This window comes from Haemaphysalis longicornis, unplaced genomic scaffold (assembly GCF_048455015.1).
Source record: "Haemaphysalis longicornis isolate Haplotype H1 unplaced genomic scaffold, Haemaphysalis longicornis Haplotype H1 scaffold_7, whole genome shotgun sequence".
Taxonomy (NCBI): Eukaryota; Metazoa; Arthropoda; class Arachnida; order Ixodida; family Ixodidae; genus Haemaphysalis; species Haemaphysalis longicornis.
The window spans coordinates 126,527,967-126,546,070 of record NW_027526422.1 but is presented as its reverse complement, the minus strand read 5'-3'; the positions used below and the strand labels follow the sequence as shown (position 1 = coordinate 126,546,070).

At 46.0% G+C, this 18,104-nt stretch overlaps 1 long non-coding RNA gene across 4 annotated transcripts in view; it reads left to right on the top strand.

The window, feature by feature from the left end:
• The window catches only part of LOC144145068 (uncharacterized), a 202,675-nt gene extending 196,845 nt beyond the window's left edge, over positions 1-5,830 (top strand). The window contains exons 1-3 of one of the 4 annotated variants that reach the window (XR_013317421.1): positions 3,959-4,037; positions 4,567-4,631; positions 5,682-5,830. This is a non-coding gene — a long non-coding RNA (uncharacterized LOC144145068). Of the gene's footprint in view, positions 1-3,958; positions 4,038-4,566; positions 4,632-5,681 lie in introns of those variants that run through there. The other 3 variants (XR_013317423.1, XR_013317420.1, XR_013317422.1) reach the window with 3 other exon arrangements.
• The last annotated feature ends 12,274 nt before the right edge of the window (positions 5,831-18,104 follow it).

The window sequence follows — 18,104 nt, the reverse complement described above, 5'->3', positions numbered from 1 at the left end:
TCTACTTGCGGACAATATTTTTTAATAACCGCAAAAAACTGTTCAGCAATGCTACGGATTGCTACCGAAAACAAGGCGTATTCCCCAGTGGAGAAGCTTAGTTAAAGGGACACTGAAGTGATATGTAAACATTGCGGGATTACTAGCGCAAATTGTAGCCCGGAGTCCCCAGGCCATGTTTCGACCACTCTGGGCGTGTTTACGCGATTTTATTTAGTAGAAAAATTAATTCGAAAATGCTGTCCTCCTCTCTTGACGCTCGCCCATTTTCTGTGGCGTTTTCGTGTGTCGTCAGCAGGTGCCGAGCTCGCAATTGGCTGCGCTACTGCACGGCTCCCCAGCCTTCAGACAGAGTCAGTCGGCCCAGCGTTTCGTCCGCCGGCCGCCGACGGGTCGTCGCAATTCGTTCGCTCAGTTGAAACGAAGACAGGACACGTTTGTGAATGGAAGAATGTGCCTTTCTTTACTTGGTTAGTTTGTACACTGTATCTAGCTCCAAGTCAAGGTCGCTTCACACAAGCGCTGCACAAGCGCACATGCGACGCTTCGCTGGCTGGTACGCCAGTAGGAAAATATAAGGCATCTTAAAGGCGGGAGAAGAGTCAGCGAAGTCAATATAGGTACTAAGGAAATAAAATCAACTGATATTTTTACCGTACAGCGTAAAACTAGGGTGCGGGAAGCACTTTTTTGCGCTGGGCAAACAACCACAGCGGTCAGCAGCACGACTACGCATCTGCGAACGCTTTTCCATCTACGAAATGAAATTGCTAGACGTGAGCTATTGTGGAAACTCGGGGTACGCTTACTGCACGAGCGCAATACAACAAATAGTCACCTAAGCTGCTTGAAATGCCAAAACTAAATGCCAAAAAAACGTGTTGTACAATATATACCTTATATTACCAAGGTCGGCTAAGCCGGTCTCGTGGCCTAGTGGTCTGGGGCGCTGGGTTTGTTGTCGCAAGTGTTTTGCAAGTCACGAGTTCGAGTCCCCCCGGGTACGTGTTTTTTTTTTGTAAGTTAACTTTTTAGTTGTCTGCCGATGTTTTCTACATTGAGTTCACCTTTTTTTGAGCCGCAACGTTCATGGCTCCACGAACTAGTTCACAGAAGGCGCGCAGGCTGGCACTGGCACGCTAGCGAGTTCTCGTTGGCGTGCTGTTGCCATAAGCACGGACTGCTCGCGGGCAGTGGGCACACGCCAGAATGAACAGACCCTTGGCCTGGTGCGAACGCGCTTTTTACGGTACAGCCATGAGTGAGGCAAGCTCCAAATATGGGGGAAAAGCGCATGACATTTGGGCGTCTGCGGGTACGCGGAGGGCGTCCATGCACTGCGTAGGCCTCGGCTAGTGAATGCTACGATTCCAAGCCGTCCTGGGAGGCTTATCTTTATGCATTTTCACAGCTGACAGCATGGCAGAAGCGCGGTACGATGATTACTGAGTTATTGAGAATGCCCATCCAACAACGCCACCAGTTGTGTTTTACAGAACCGAAACCGAAACCTGTTTGGTTGCTCACCTTGGGCATCGTCCAATCACGGTGCCCGCTCCTCCTAACGTCACAGCTTTAGTTGGTGCGGCCGCCGCAAACCGCGCATGGTAGTTTTTCTTCTTTCGCGCTTTGTAAAATAATTACCGATTTGTCAACCGGATAAACGATGAAAAGTGTGCTAATTTGAGCCAGTCTACGCAGTCCAAGCAAAAACGGGAGCTTGACAAATTCACTTCAGTGTCCCTTTAAGCTTTCTGTGTCTAAGCGTGACTAACCACTCAGGCCTTGTATTGGGGCAAAGAACAAAAAACATGTCTGCAACATCAAATTTGATTGAAAAGTGTTTTCTGCATTTCCCGCTACATGTAGGGTCCTTCGGATGTGGTCATTCCCGTAAATTGTATGAGAAAACGACTTTCCAATGGTAACAAAGCTGCTAAATATGCGTCTAAACTTGCTATGTCACTATCGCCATTGTTTCAACCAAGGAAGCAGCTGAAAGAAACTGTCCACTTCTGCAGTTTTAGAGCTGTAAATTGCATCGGGTAGGAAAGGCGAACGTAAATATTTGAAATGCGGATTACCAACAGACTCCAATCTTTGACTTGATTTGCCTTTTTTTTGCGCAGCACTCACTGCTTCGTCCACCGCATCCCTGGGCGGTGGAGTTGGTGGTGGACGGGCTGAAGACGCAATTGCCCGGGCTGACCAAATGGCTGCATAAAAGTAGACTACTAGGCAATGTTCAAAATGAGACGACATCAGCGGCCCGGAGATGGAGAGCAATAAAACTTTAGTTCACTGCTTTCCCTTTATTGCCTGGTACCATTTTGTTCTCGTCATTGTGTCATCTCTGCATGAAGTGGAAGTGAGAGCGAGACTGTGGGTGAAAAACTGCTGAGTTTCTTAACAAGTGTGAGACAGACATAAATGTGAGAGCGGATATTATTTCCAGAGCACCTACTACTATGTAGAAGGCATCGATTATTTTCTAGCATGATCAAACTTGGCAGCACATAGCGTAGGAGCAACAAATCACGTTGTTGCTAACTTCTGCAACACTGAAATTGTGTTAGTTTTTTAAGCGAAACCCGAAAAAAATGTTCTTGTTGAATTTGTTCTCATCGGAAATTATGCAGTTTTTCTCAAAACACTAAAAGGTGGGATCATTGGTTAAGGTAGGATTAGCAGTTTTAAACATAGACATTTATTTATGTTTTTACCAGAACACAGTCTCAACGTAGGGGTATTCTTGGGGAATCAGAAGAAGATATCTAAAAATCTTCTCGCTAATACCGATTGCTTTCTTTATTATCCGCTTGGAATCCGTCGCAGGAGAGGTCAATGCATGATCCAGAGGCCTCAGGGCACACAGCACATGGTAGAAATATTTTTAGGAAACAGAAATGATACCCGGAGCAATAACAGCTTGCTGGGTGGGATGCACACAACGGGGTTGAACGGTGGTGAGATGTGGGTGCTGTTAAATACAATATGTCACGCGATAGAGAATGAGACGGATTGTAAGAGACGTTCGTAGAATAGTTGTGCGTCATGTGTTTTTGAGAAACCAGAGCTTTTTTTCTAATCAACATGGCTACGTCACTTCTCCCTATAAACAGACGCATGAGGTTCCCTTCGGGCATACTTTCTCCTCATTACTCTTCAATAGGCGGTAAAGCTTCATACCGATTCACTCCGATGTACAAACCCGGGTTGAAGGATATGATATCGCATTCGTCATTTTTTGACGGGTTTTCATTTCATGTGTCATATCAATCTTATTTAAACGCCTCGCAATTATTGCTGTAGTTTTAAAATACCCTTTAAATATTAAGAAATGTATTCTTGTGTTCCCTTTTTATATGTAATCGTGGTTTCGTTATCCTGTCATAGACAATCCATTTGTGAGGCGGATTTGCGAAAATACCTTGTAATCCAACAAGGTACTAATTTGAATGGGTGCCTACACGTTCAGTACAACGGTTTCAAAATTTCGTATTTTTCCAAACTAAACTATCAGACAGGATTCCATGGCGGTAATGAAATGTTATTTTCAGCGCTTCCTGCCTCTATGAACGTAGCTAGCTGCATTGGGATATTTGGATAATATCTTCTAAATTACTTTATCCGGCATCCAATAACCTTAGGTTGGGTGCCGGATAAAGGCTGGCGATGGCGTGTCTTGATGAGGAGATTGACATGTTTTTCGTGGGTACAAAGGGCAACGGTACCAATGGTAACGTTTGCACTTAAATTTATGGTGACTCAGATGTCATTTCCTGCTAACGTATTCTCTCTACGAAAAAAACAGGGACGACGTGCATTGCACTTCGGATTTACAGGTGCTATGCCATTCGAGATTTTTTCAAAAGTTTTTTGAGGTTCCTTTTTTCTTTTATCTCAGCAAACGCTTAGTGATTGGCTGTACCATTCTTTAGTAGGGCAGTCGTGTATAAAAAGGCACGCCAATTTCCAAGATTTACCAGCTATTGAAGTAAAACTGTGCGTTGTTCTTGTGTAAGGAATTCGCTTTGGTAAGGAACGCATTAACCATAGTTTCTTTGCGTTACTTGATTTTGTAAATTTTTATTTTTTAAATTATCATCGCAACAGTTATAGATAGTGCAAATGTATTTTTGTTATATTTAGCTGCTAACTACAAAATAATTCTTAGTCAAAGACAAAGTTCATAGATTTTAGAAGGAAAACATTGTAGACCTGTTATATAATAACCTTTTCTACTTAGAAGAATAATTTTATTGTGTGTACTCAATAAGTGGTTATGATAAAATAACACTCCACGGTTTTGACCAATTCAGCCGAATTTAAAAAGGTTCCATCGACGGCACTAAATATAACTTTTCCGTATTTGTGCAATGCCAAGTTGATGGCAAACAAATTTGGGTAATATGATTATGCACGTAAAATACTTATCGCCTATTACGTAGTTCAGTGCATATCTCTATGAAGTGACAAAATAGAACTTAATATGTATTCCCCACCACCGTTGCCAGTTTAAAATTTTAATTAAAAGGGTATTCCGGTTTTGTTTTCGATTTTTAGCAGAAGAGACATGATGACTCGATTCTTTGGACTCCCACTTCTGCTTCTCGTCGCTCTCATCCTAGGTGACGCTTTTCAAACATGATTCAAATCAAATATTTTCTAATGAAGTTGATTTGTTTTGTCTTACGTTAGTGTTCGATGGAGTTGCTTACCAATGGCAGACCTGTACTGAATAAATGAGCAAACATGTCTATTTACAAAAAAGAGAAAAGATTTCATCTTATGTTCTCGCTAATTCTGAAGCAGTATACAGTTGAAACCTCGGGAATGGCTGAGAACAAATAATTTTTGTAAAACCGGCCAATGCGTCGCAGTATAACAACGCACTAATTATTTAAGCGGAAGATGTAGCCTTTATAGCGGCACGAAGACTCTACGTCAAGAAGCTGAAAAGGAGATAGATGTCACTATGTCTAACATTTACAGCACAGCCCAAATTTTGTTGTGTGGGTTTAGGTTCTGAACAAGAATGTAGACTGTTCTCGAAAAATTTACAGGAGCAGCGTTGATTTTGGTGCAAGCTTGCGTGGTCTGCGGAGACAGACAGAGTGGATTTTTATGCAACAATACACAATGTCTGAAAAGCATTTGTCAGCTTTGATGCTAGCACCGCTTACGAAAGTGGGTATTCGATACTCCCAGTTGCTTCCGCAATTTGCTCAGAACAGCATAAATAGGCCAAGAGACGTTGACTACCTGTGAGACAAAACTACGCGTATTTTGCAGACAAAATGCGTTGTTCAGTTTATTATTTGCAGGATAGACCTTCAGGAACTGTATTAGGCCAAAACAACAAAAACGTGTCACCAGAGTTTAACCAGCAAGCGTTTTCTACATTTGCCGCGCACGTACGACTCTTGAAATCCGGGTAATCCACTTTAAGGCTCGCAAAATTAAAGCACTCGGAAATGGTTACACTGTTGCTATTCATACACCTGAAATTACAATGGCACTTGTAGCCATTTTTCCTGCAATTAAATAAACGGAATAAAGTTCTCTATTATATAAAGTTTGAGGGCGCTGTTTAAAACAGGTACAGGCGAACACAACCATTTAGACTGCTTCTGTAATAGCTTCCACGCTTTGACCTTACTTCGATTCTCTTTGCTTAGCCCTCACTGCAACGCCGACCGCAGCCCTCGGTGGTGGAGTTGGAGGAGGCCGTGCTGAAGAAGCAATGGCCCGCGCCGAGGAACTGGCGGCACAGAAGTAGAGCAGCCTGCAACATTGAAAATGAGAAGACATGGAGTGCCTGAAGATGGAGAGCAATAAAGCTTGAAAAAAGTGCTTTTCTGTACTCCTCTGCTTTTGAACACCTCTGCTTTTGAAACTAGACTGGGCAGGCTCACGTGGACCACTCGGGGAACGTAGGCCTGTTGTGCCAAAAGAGATGATATGGCTTCCACACGTTGAATTCTACTGCATTGCCGAACAGGTTCGCGCAGCGGCACTTCAAATTCTTCCCAAAGTTTTTAAGCTTTGCAGCAATCGCCGGCACATTTACGTCGACGTCGTCTTCGCCGTAAGCATTCACAGTGCACCGATTGGTCACAAAAGTTTGTTTGACTCGTCTTTTAAGTGGGAGCTTGGCCGCGCCTTTTTATTAAAAAAGATAGCCGATGTTATTAGATATGGTATTAAGAAAAATACATATACAAAGCACTAACCCGGTAAAAGTCATAGCGGTTGCATGAAACGCCGGCTAAGTAAACAACGAAGACGGTTGTGGCGTCATGCATCCCCTTTACAGAAAGTTAGTTATATTTAGAGTACGAAGTTCTGGGAAGTTCTTTTTCAAGGTTATTTTGCTTATTAGGCTAAAACATACCCAAAAATTTCAGGTATAAGGCGCTGATATTTTTTGAGATTTCCTTTTTTCTCACCGCACCATGCAAGTTTCGGTTCCAGAGCCGTTCACAAGCTGTGGAAAAGTTGACTCTCTGTTTCGGACTAGGAAAAGAACATCATAATTACTGCAGAAATTTTTAAATTTGGGGACATTCGCAGATTCCAAACAGCCAAAAATGACTCTAAAAAGTTTTTTGTAAAGTGATAACATAACTAAACAGATGCTAGCAGAAATTCTATTTGCTAATTTGTTTCTACCACCATCACGTTTACGAGAAACGCCAGCACCAGCGAGAGGGTTTCGAACGTTGTGCAACGCGTTCTTTAGCTTCGCCTTCAAAATTATTTAAATTACAGGCCGCGTCAGCCGCAATTCTTTCGGAAGAACAGTTGATTGCACAGTTACGAATGGCCATGGGGTCGGAACTGACTTGGCTCAACGTAACGCTGTTCAGCCAGAGCTATAGACTACGAATCCCTCCCAAGATTGAGAAAACTCAGTGTCTAGAGTGCCGTCCGACGGCGCTCTCGCTGGCCGCTGCAGGCAAGGCTGGAGTGCCGACCGACGACATTCGAATATTTAAGACTAGGCTAGCACCGGTCCAAAGCGTTTGTCGTTATAGTTTGAGGATCCGACTTAGGTTGGTGCTCGCAAGGACGGTGGTTCGAGACCGGTTCTTGCCTCGGTTTTTTTTCCATCTTTCTATTGAAGTATAATTTTTACGCCTTAGGTTAGTTTTTGTGTTCCAAATGATTTTTTTGTGTGCGTTAGGTTATCCTATGCTATGTTTAGGTTATGTTGCCTAGCTTTACGTTATCTAGAGCGATGTAGTGCCAGACGTGGCAATTTTGCCACAAAACGCCGGTGAACGTCGATATAGTGCACTGCTTATAATACCGTCGAACGGCACTCTAGACATGGCCTTGGGAAAACCACCTAGTTTTCATATTCGATCGCATCGCTTCTGTTACGAATTTCAGGTGTCTCGCCGAGGACGACGACGACGAAGTAGAAGGAGCGGTTCATTTGTGTTCTTCCTCCTCTCGTTGTTTTCGCCAGATCTCGTGGTTTTCGGCTGGTTTTGCATCCAGTGATCTGTAGTGACGCTAGAACATCTCTGGCTCCTCCATGGTCGGACTGCTAGCCAGGCGGGTAAAGCTGGCTCAAAAATGTGTCTAAACACGGATGCCGCCATGATGCCACGCTGTAGTTGCCAGATCAGTAGTTGAAGATATGGCTAACAATTTTTCTTAAAAATAAGGCACAATTTTAGGGCCCTAAGCTTAAATTAGACAACCTTTATGGCAATACCTGAGTTTTTTTACGAGTTTGTATGCTTTTTATTAGTTTTCTCGAAGCATTTATGCTTGACGAACAAAAATAAATGAAATATTAAGCAAAAAGAGGACGTCGGGCTGAGGCGCCAAATTCAGTTTCGGTATATTGTGAGGAGCGTCACTCATGTGGGGGTAATTTACAAAGGTTCACTCTAACACGCCTTATTGTCTGCTGTGTCACTTCGTTGCTTGGGAAGACAAGCTTGCGAAGACTGCTGACGATACGGAATAAAGCCGCCGCCGCCTATCTTCAAGGACACCTTCTCTACATGTCCGTAGTGGCTGCTGCCGATTTGAACTCGCCGTCAGCCGGTCATATCATGTTACGCGAGACAATGCTGGGCAGATCGGCTCCTTTTGACCGTATATGATTCGTAAATTAAAAACAACCAAATGCACGAAACATTCTACTATGCCTAGCGTATAACTAGGCTCTTGTTTACGAGTGCTGTTATACTTTCACTGAACGGTGTTTTATTTGAGTGAGAGATAAAACAACCGCCAACTAATAATATCAATGGTAATTTTATTTGCACAATACGGTGGTTTTCTAGCGCAGGACAAGGCGAAGCCATAATGTAATCCCGAATATAGGTGCAGAAATCTCCTGTATGCGTGTGTGCGATTGGTGCATGCTCCTTCGATCGCTGAAGCACGCAATCTGAAATTTTCGAGAACATATTTGATGCTTTGCATGACACATTTCTTAAACTCGGTGGATCAGCCACGTTGTTTTATTACGTCTACTTGCACCTCTACTCTCATATGGCCCATGTATATACCTGCACACAGGAGGAAGGGCAGGAGTAAACTTCATGTGAGATGGGCACCCGTGTGGTGGGGCGTTAAGAAAAATTATTCTGTCCTTCCCTGGGTGCATTCGCAAATGAATGGAAAAGGCCACTTTTGTGCACGCCCAATTATAAGGACCACCCCGCCTGCAAGCGGTTTTGCCTGAAATGCCTGCGGGTTCAGCCGGAAATCGGTCTGTCAACAGAAATCGCCTAGGAAGCATGCTGAGGTAACACACATCGCTTTCTTGGGTCGCGATGGGACCGTCATTTATTTTGTGCAAGGCGAAGTTGACGAAGGATATACGTCTCCCTTGAAAAGTAAATTAATTTGTGTGTACCTATGAATTGTTATTGCCACTCATTAGTTCAATCATAGTGGTTAATTTTGAAGCAGCTGCCAAACATAACTATTGCAGGTGAATCAGACTGCCTAGCATGAGACTATCAATCGCTAATATAGAGTATTCAGACACTTAATGTGTATTGCATTAGACAGTCATTAAGAAAGTGGACAATAAACTGAACTCTCAATTTTATAATTTGTGACAGTTACATCTGCACGTATCGGTTCAGCCAGTGCCACCTGGAGACGTTCTTCAGCTGTAAACACAAGATAAAAGGAAGGAATGCTATATGCGAATGCGATACGCGATAGAAAAAAGGAATTCGATATGTCTAGCACAGCCTTCTCATTTATGCCAACATTAAACCGGTGGCCGCAAAGGTGTCACACCAGACTTGTGGAATTTCCACGCTTCCATTCCAGCGTGCTCACAGCAACAAGGATGATGACGAAGTTGCATTACCGAAGCTGGGTTCCAGTAATGCTGTAGCTGATTATGAACGTTCTGGCTAATGCTCATTCAGATTGTGGTCACCAGCATTGTTATTTTCATCAAAAATAATGGGCCATCACAATGCCATCAGCCCATGTATCATGTGCTTCACACCATAGAACATATTCCGGGTCGCAATTCCGGCAACGAAAAAAAGAAATTTGACATTGCCAGCCTTACCTTCTCATCCTTCCACCGGTTTTGTTTGAGGTGTGAGAAGTTATTTGTGCAAGCTGAGCCCAATAAAATCTTGCGCACAAGTTATGTTTCATACGTACATTACTCTTTGGCTGCAAGAACAAGCAAAAATAAACACAGAAAAAGGAAGAGGGTCATATGTACAAGCAATTCTCATCCAACAAATTTTATTTCACCACCAGTAATACCACCAGACCTCTAGGGAAGTTTGTGATGGTAAGAGCAAGGCTAAGATGAACTAATGTGCGACTTTAAAGAAAGAAAGAAACTGTAGAAGAAAGCTAGGGAGGTTAACCAAGGAAAGAAGAAGAACTGCCCGGCTGGCTGTGCTACATGTGGAAATGGGAACAGGAAACTTGAAAGGAAAGGAGAGGACTGGCATAAAATAAAAGATAAAAAAAATCGGGAGAAAAAAAACATGGCGTGGAAATGGCCAGTACAAAGACAGCACCATGGGCGAAAAAAAGAGAGGAATAAATCATGCAGGCAAAACGACAAAATGGGCAAACGAAGGATTCTGCATGAAAGTTACACCCCTTCAGCACCAGGGACTGTTTTTCTCTCTTATTGACTCCAATCTGCTTCTTCAAGGCAAGAACTGATTTGGCTACTTCAGCTCCATCTTGTTTAAAACCACTGAAATATGTCTGATTTTCTGTGTACATGGTGTAAATAGGGTACATAATTTCTAATTTTTTAAAAATTCTCCTGAAATGTCTGTTCTTTCGTGGCAAGCTTTCGTGTCTAACTGCTCGTAGAATTGCATTTGCTTTCTTCATTTTTTGCTCTTTTATGCTGCCTCTGCTTGTATTTGTTTATTTCATTCTTCTCCTCTTCTCCAGTGCTTAATTTATTTTAATAATGATATTGTTTTTTCTTCAAAAAGGTTTTTTGGCTTTTAGCCCAGTCGGTTTACTGGCTATAAACCTGCCATAGCTTTGCTGGAAATAGTTAGTTCCTCACACAATTTTCCTCTTTATTCTGGGAGAGGGGGCATGAAATTTTAAAAGGTAACGAGCCCTGCAGCGACTAATGAACACTTGCATTAATTTCTTTGTGGTTGGAAGTACTGAAAGCTATAGTTCCACAATTCCTTGAGTGAGTTTCATGATGAACATAACATAGTATTATTAGGCTTGGGTATTTTACGGTTATTGAATCTAAGCTAATGCAAGGGCCACTACCTAAAAGCATTTCAACTGGAGAAAAAAGTTGACACACCTGCTGCAGAGGCGTCGTAGACAGGCACCGGCACAGGCAGAGAAAGCGTGTTTGTGCAGTCACATATACGATTTCCATTTACAAGCATTTCTTGGAAGCTTTGTCCAGTTTGAACTTTCATTCGCTAGAAAAGCAAGTAGTTGTAAAGAGCACCTCAATAGATTGCGAAAACAATCAGCTGACGCATACAGGGGGGGGGAGGCGTATGAAACATGTTAAATTAGCGCTGTACAGACGGGACAAACAAAAAAAGACTACACAGGGCTAGCGCTGCATATCAACTGAACTCTTTTACCACACACAAAAGGATATATCCACAAACAGCGCATGCGCGAATACGGGGGAAGCCACCAGGAAAAAAATCAGGGCAAAAAGCAATCAGGGGGAAGTGATTTCTTTTTAAAGGAAGAAGGAAAATAAATGAACTGAGGATATTATTAGGCTCTCATGAGAGCTCACCTACATTTAACACAGTCTAAAAGCGGAAATAGTAGGGGAAATCTGATAGGAGAGAGAAAAGTAAAGATAAAAAGGTGAGGAAAGAGTAGAGAAGAGTAGTTCCACTGTGGTCGATTCCGTCGCACACAACACACCATGAAAACTGTTGGCTGGCGTAATGCTGCGTCCGGGAGACGAGAAGCCTCGAAGGGAACGGTGAAGCGCGGAGGTGAGCTTGGTGCGACGATGAGCGAAGTCTGCGGCGGTCCCGACTGCTTTGGAGTTCGCTGGATAGGAGTGCGGCCGACAGACGGGTACTGGGGGGGCGGGAGCTGGCAGTCGACCGCCCATACCGGCAGAGCGAAAGCCGGGCGACATCCAACGGCCCGCGGTTGCAACGGGCCGCCGAAATGAAGCCCCTCCGAAGCACAGGAACACGAAAAACACGCCCGCTCAACTCCGAAGCGACGACCGAGCTCCCATGACGCACCCGCAAAAGCTATCTCTTTGAGCATACGAAGTACCCGCTAATCTACGCGCTACCCTTCTCAGTTGCGGAGAATGCAAAACTGCATCTAACGCGGCAGCACGGAACAAAAGTTCGCTACCTACCACAGGAAAAACTTTACACAACGTTTTGGACATCAAAGTTGTCACGGCGCACACATAGCAACCGTGGCTGCCATGATAGAATGTGCATGTTGCTAGGTGAAAACCCAGAACTGCCGCCAACTCTAGCAGGCAAATAGACAGCGGGCAACGCTGTGAGGGTGGCATCATGTCTCCGCCCGGGTGTAGCACGGTTTCACTGCACGGGCTGGCCGGCCAGCTTTTCCTCTAGAGTCAGTACTATTAACTCTATGCTGCAAGCAAAAGGACGGCATCTTAGGGTTCTCCTCTGCATCGGATCCGGCCCACCGGCCGCTAGGCCTAACCACACTGGCTCTCACCACTGGCGGTTGCGACGGCGCGCCTCTATGTCACGCATGCGAGAAAAGGTCTGCGAACCGCAATCCACTGCACCTAGGTAGACGCTCGCTACTCCTGACATCGCCACAAACCCGGCTCTGGACTACCCGCTGCAAATGGAGGTAACGCTACCGTTCCCGCTATCTCCAGCGGACCCCTCTACTTTATCGAAGCGGTCTTCGGCCAAAGGTGCGGTCCGAGTTAGGGCTGAGGTTTCACCCTCGCCTGCGGCCAAACGGGCGTGTACATCTGTCACAAACACATCCCTGCAACCGACCGATGAACGGTATACAACAGCGACATCTACTTCATCCCGTACAGGCGCCGCCAGTTCGCAGGTCCCTACAACCAATGAGCAGAGTCCCTCAGTGTACAAAGTTGCCATCAAACCTCGAGAGCGATTCAACATCCTCTCTCTTCCGACAAGGGCACTGAAGCAGACGCTCGACGGATGCCTTAGAACATCCGGATTTGCTGGCTACGCGTACCACAGCCGAACCAACACAGTGTCTGTGTGGGTGACGTCTCCTGAGGCTGTCCAGCGACTGTGCGCACTGGATCATATTCTTCTGTTGGCTGGAAAACAGCTACCTATATAAGCGTGCCTGCTCTCTGGTTCTGACATCCGACGCTATGTTGTTTCGGGAGTAGATCCCGGAGAGAATCCTGAAGACCTGCAGGCCAGTACCCGTTGCTCCACGCACCAGGTTCTTCTTGTCCGCTACATGGGCTCTGTCCGCACGTGTCTCATAACTCTGACAGGGCCGTTAGAGCCACCGGATCGTCTCTTCTACAATGGCTGCGTTCTTCGCCCACGTCCATACAATGCCGGAGTGGTACATTGTTACCAATGCTTCCGTGATGGACACATGAGAACGTCGCGCCCATTCCTTGTCACAGAAGCGCAGGTGACAACGGCCTCGGAACCACCGGCTTCTACGGCATCAGAGCCACTGGCTACCTCGTCGTTCGCCTCAACGTAAGCCAAGTTTCGATGAGGTCTGTGCCGCATGGATGAACAATGCATCACGGACAAATAGTGCCCGATTAAGTGCAAAGCTACTCGCGCTAAGCGGCGCGCGCTCCGAAGCCAGCCTGAGCCCAACAATATTCCTCTGGCCAACGGTTTCGGCTGTTTGCCTAAGGAAAGCGAAGAAGTGGTAGAAGACGACGCTGTGGAGCCTTTGGATTACTACCAGCCATAGTACCACGAAGTACTTTGTGGCTCCCGCCACCGGAAGAAACAGCACAGTCAAACTGTGCAATAATCTACGGTTATGGAAGAGCTAGAAAAGATAGACCAACAGTTGGCGGTGCTGCAAACTAACTAAGCTCACACAACGCCTGCCCCGCTTAATTCATCATCCAAACCGGCAGCCTCAACTGTAACAAGACCGGTCGAGTCGGCGCCGTTTCGCGTCTACAAGCATGAACCCACCAAAGCCTGTCCCTTCTGCTTTCACACACCATGAGCGTCTACAGCTTGTGGTGCAGCAGCAGCAGAAGTTCATGTGAGTGTTAGCGGCCCAACTAAATTAACTCATTTCACTGTGCATGTTCCACAATATATACTACAATGGAACTGTCGCGGACTAACAGAAAAAAATTGGGGAGCTTCAGGAACGTGTTCGCCTAGGCAAACTGCGAGCATGAAATTTACTACTACAAGAGAAAAACTCTCTACCTCGCTTCCAAAATTTTACGGCTGACGCTACGCCATCCATACATGATCGGCGTTGTGGCTCCAATGAATCTCGGTCAGGCAAAGCCGCCGTCTATGTGCTTACGGCTTATCCGCAAACTCAGATCCCCTGGACGAATCGTGTACGGAATGACAAGAAATGGTTGCACTGAAAGCACAACTGCCGAAGTACGCAATAATCTTGGTGTCATGTTATGTACGTCCACATAGCGGACGTGCGCCTTGTCTAAGATTGGGCTTGTTGACATCTCTACGGCATTCCCACGCAGCCTGTCCCATACTCGTGGCCGTGGACTTTATTGCCCCTCCTTGGGGTTATGCTACCACAAGGGCACGCAGGCTGGAGCTACTTGACTACTTCATCGATGCGCACTTCCCTCTCCATAACGATTTCTCGTGTCCTACGCGCCAATGTATTCATCCCGGTTGCCGCCCTACTCACCCGACTCAACCTCGTGGCTTGGTAATGATACGGTCTCCTGGCACCTAGAGGCCGACTGCTGGAGCAGTCATGACCATCCCATCAGGCTTGGCATTGTCCCAACCTCGACACGTCGCTTACGACGGTGCTGCACTGAAACAAACTGGGATACGTTCGGAGGTAACATCACCACAATGCTCACGGCGCCAAGCCCGGACCCAATCAGTCTCGTTAAGGAAGCCCTGCGAAGCACCTGTGAGGATACATCGGTAGCGGAATCACAGCAGAAGCCTGACCTTCGACTCTTACAGCTTGGGCCAAGCGCGAAGAAGCTGAAGTGGCTGCCTCCCGATATCCATCGTCTGTGGAGGCCGGAATACGCTTACAACGTCTGACTGCGGCTGAGAGGCGTCATGAGAAGCGTCGGTCAAGTCAGCGATGGATGAGCTGGCGTCTACATCATCAACTGGCGTTTACATGAGCTGGCGTCTACATCATCGGCGACTACATTATCAATCTGGCGCACCGTGCTATGGAAAGTAGTGACTGCTTTCCAGATGAGGTAGCCCGTGCATGTCTGGCATCGGAGAGGGATCCTGCGCAATTTGCCGCCGATGTTGCCCGCGTCCTGTTCCCCGCCTTTGACATTATTCCAGCCAGCAACCCGTGCCCATTTCTCCGGCCGAGTCACGTTTGTTCCTCCCCTCCTGATGACGCCGCGCGTGGAATTCAATCGCCTTTCACGATAGCCGGGTTTCTTGCTGCGCTTGATCAATCCAAACAGAGGACCGCTCCCGGGCCAGATGGCCATACGTACGAGGTTTATAAAAAACTCGACGATCCATCCCTCAGCAGTCTCCTTGACCCGTTACGAGATGTGGCTCTCTGGTCACACACCAGTATCTTGGCTACTCGCTGATACCGTCCCGATAACGAAGCCCGGTAAGCCACCCGATCAGCTCCCTCATTTGCATCAAATAGCCTTGACCTGCACCTGGTTGAAACTGTTGGTGCTCATGCTGGCGACTTGGCCTCAATGGTGGATGGACAGTTTCCGGTGGTATCACCCACCGAAGATCAGGCTTAGTCCCCGTCGGGGTACCGAGGATGGGCTTGACCATTTCTCGTCAATGGTGCTACTTGCCGGGTGATCAAACAAGTTGCGCGCAGTGCTTGCCATTGACATACAAAAGGCATACGGCAACGTTAGCCACGGAACCATCTTGGAAATTCTCCAAGGCCTTCTCCTCCTGGACAATGTTTGCTCTTTCCTCCGGAACTTCCTCACAAAAAGATCCTTTTCGGTACGCATTTCCCGGACAAGGTATCGCAACTTTACGCCTGTCCGCAAAGTGCCTAATCTCGCCCTTCCTTTTTCATATTATTATGTTGCCGCTTGCCTGGCATCTAGGATCTATACCTGACATGCACATTTTGATGTACGCGGACGACATCACAGTGTGGACTGTACACTGTGGCCTGACTCTGCAAACCGCGTGCATCCAACAAGCCTTGTCTGACAATCCGAAATGGTGTGAATATGCTGGACTAGCACTGTACGTCGAAAACACAGCTATTCTTCCTGTGGCCAGTGATTGGTGCGTCGCCGACTGGAGGTGTCTCCGATCGCATTACAACTCCGCGGCCGACCTGTACGCACTGCCGCCTCAGTTCGCTTGCTGGGATTAGAAATTTGTGCGCCTTGGTTAGCGTCTATGTGGCTATGTTCCGCTCGCCAAAAAGAGCGGCAGATGCTCCACCTCATCCGATGCATCTCACATAAGTCTAGAGGCTCCTGTTTCAAAATGGCCCGTCTATTGCTACGGTCTGTACTCCAGCCTCGGCTTGTTTACCAGGTCCAATTCAGACACCTAACCAAGCGGAGTGGGCTCGAATTGAGGCAATTAACCGAGGCGCACTGCTTGCCATTACCTGCTTCCCTAGCATAACACCGATTCCTGCTCTTCAGGCCTAAGCTCAAGTTAACACCTTGGATGAGCTTGTACATCAGCGTCGGAACGCCCGCATGCACAAACTCACCTTCATTGCCGAGGCAGCCGGCGTTAGGTAACTACATGGGCCGTTCACTACACACGTTCCCAGGCTGTTTCGTAACCAGACCACCTTGGCTATACCCATCGGTTTCCGACAATAGCCCACAAACGCTACTGCGCAATCGATCCGACGGACATTCTGACATGCTTTTTGCGGACGCGCAAGAACTGGAGGCTTACTCTGTACTTGTACCTGTAGCATAGTATTTATGCTGTCGGGTATACTATCGCAAAAAAGTGCGTATGCACCATGCGTATGCATAGCTGATTATTTTGATTTCGACAACTCCAAGGTTGAGGTTTCTTCTCTCTAGAGATAGATGTATGTGTGGGTGGTTTTGTTCTTTGATAGTTATATAAAAGCTATGGTATTCCTAATTTGAACAGCTAAGTCTGTTCATTTCGGCCGGTGACACAGAACTATAAACTTTTGACTGTGAATAAATTTCATTGCGAATTTGCTACAGCCTATTTTACTTCAAAGCCAAAACGTTGGAGGAATTGAGACTTTCTAATGCAATAATTAATAGGAATTATGCAAGCCAACATTAAGTGACGTATTGCTTTAAAGCAAGTCTTCGGAAGTGTGCACTTTAGAAAACCAACCTAATGCCTGTAGCGTAGAAGTGGCGGCCCTGCAAAGCAAAACCCTCCCTGTTATTTCTGCGTGTTTAACGTGGCACTTACGTCGTCGCATTTCTTCAGAACCTTGAATCATAAAATCTTGACGTCAATACGATGAAAAATCTTACTACTCTGTAAAAAGTACACCGTGTCTTAGACGTTTATTTTTCTTTATTTACATCCAGCTGATGCGTTGTAAGGTTGAATGCTACATGCTGCTCTACTTTTCTGGACCAATTTCCTTTCCAGTTCACTGTCCTCCACCTCCAGCCCCAAGGAATACGGTCGAAGACGCGGTGAGTGCTTAGCAAGGAGACGAAAATCAGGGAAATGCCTAGATACTACGGCAGAGGCGCATTGAAAATTCCTATGTTCATCTTTCGTTAGAACGGATACTCTATGAATTGCACAGAGGTGAGTGATTGGTTCAACATACTTTATGTGTACTAAGAATAGGTACACGAACAGTAATGTATTTAGAAGTTCAAACAGCAACTTTGTGACCATTTTTGTCGTCCATTATTCTCACAAGGCTCATAACAGGGTTCAGCATGCAAGAATCGTAAGTTCTGCGGGAAAGGTTTAAAATATTTGAGTGTCCACATGCCTTTGCAATTTCCAAAGACTGAAGGGTAAGATATTGTCACGAAGCCAAGGACGACGCAGTTGTCTTGGAGAAAAACGTTTATTGGAGCGAAGTTGTGCTCCCCTAACAACTCAAAAGAATACAGAGGCGGCGAAGCAGCGGTCAACAAAGTGACTTGCACAGGAGAGTGTCGTCGAATCGAATGGCGCGGAGTCTGCTCAGCAGTCTTTTATCTTTCGGCGCAAGTGTTTCTGTAACCGTCGATTCACATCCAGAACATTGTAGATTACAGGAGAATATTCTGGGCTAGTGACGTTAGGGCGAAACAATCTGCTTATCTTAATTTGATAGCCCGTGCGGCATAAAAGTAAAGAATGTAAGACGCGCTTTGTTTGGAATGCAGATAACACATCCGGGCGTGGCTCGGCAGTAAAAGCAAACAATACATAAACAAACCCTTACATGGTTCGTGGCATTACCCCCCCCCCTCTAAGAGTGCTTCGACC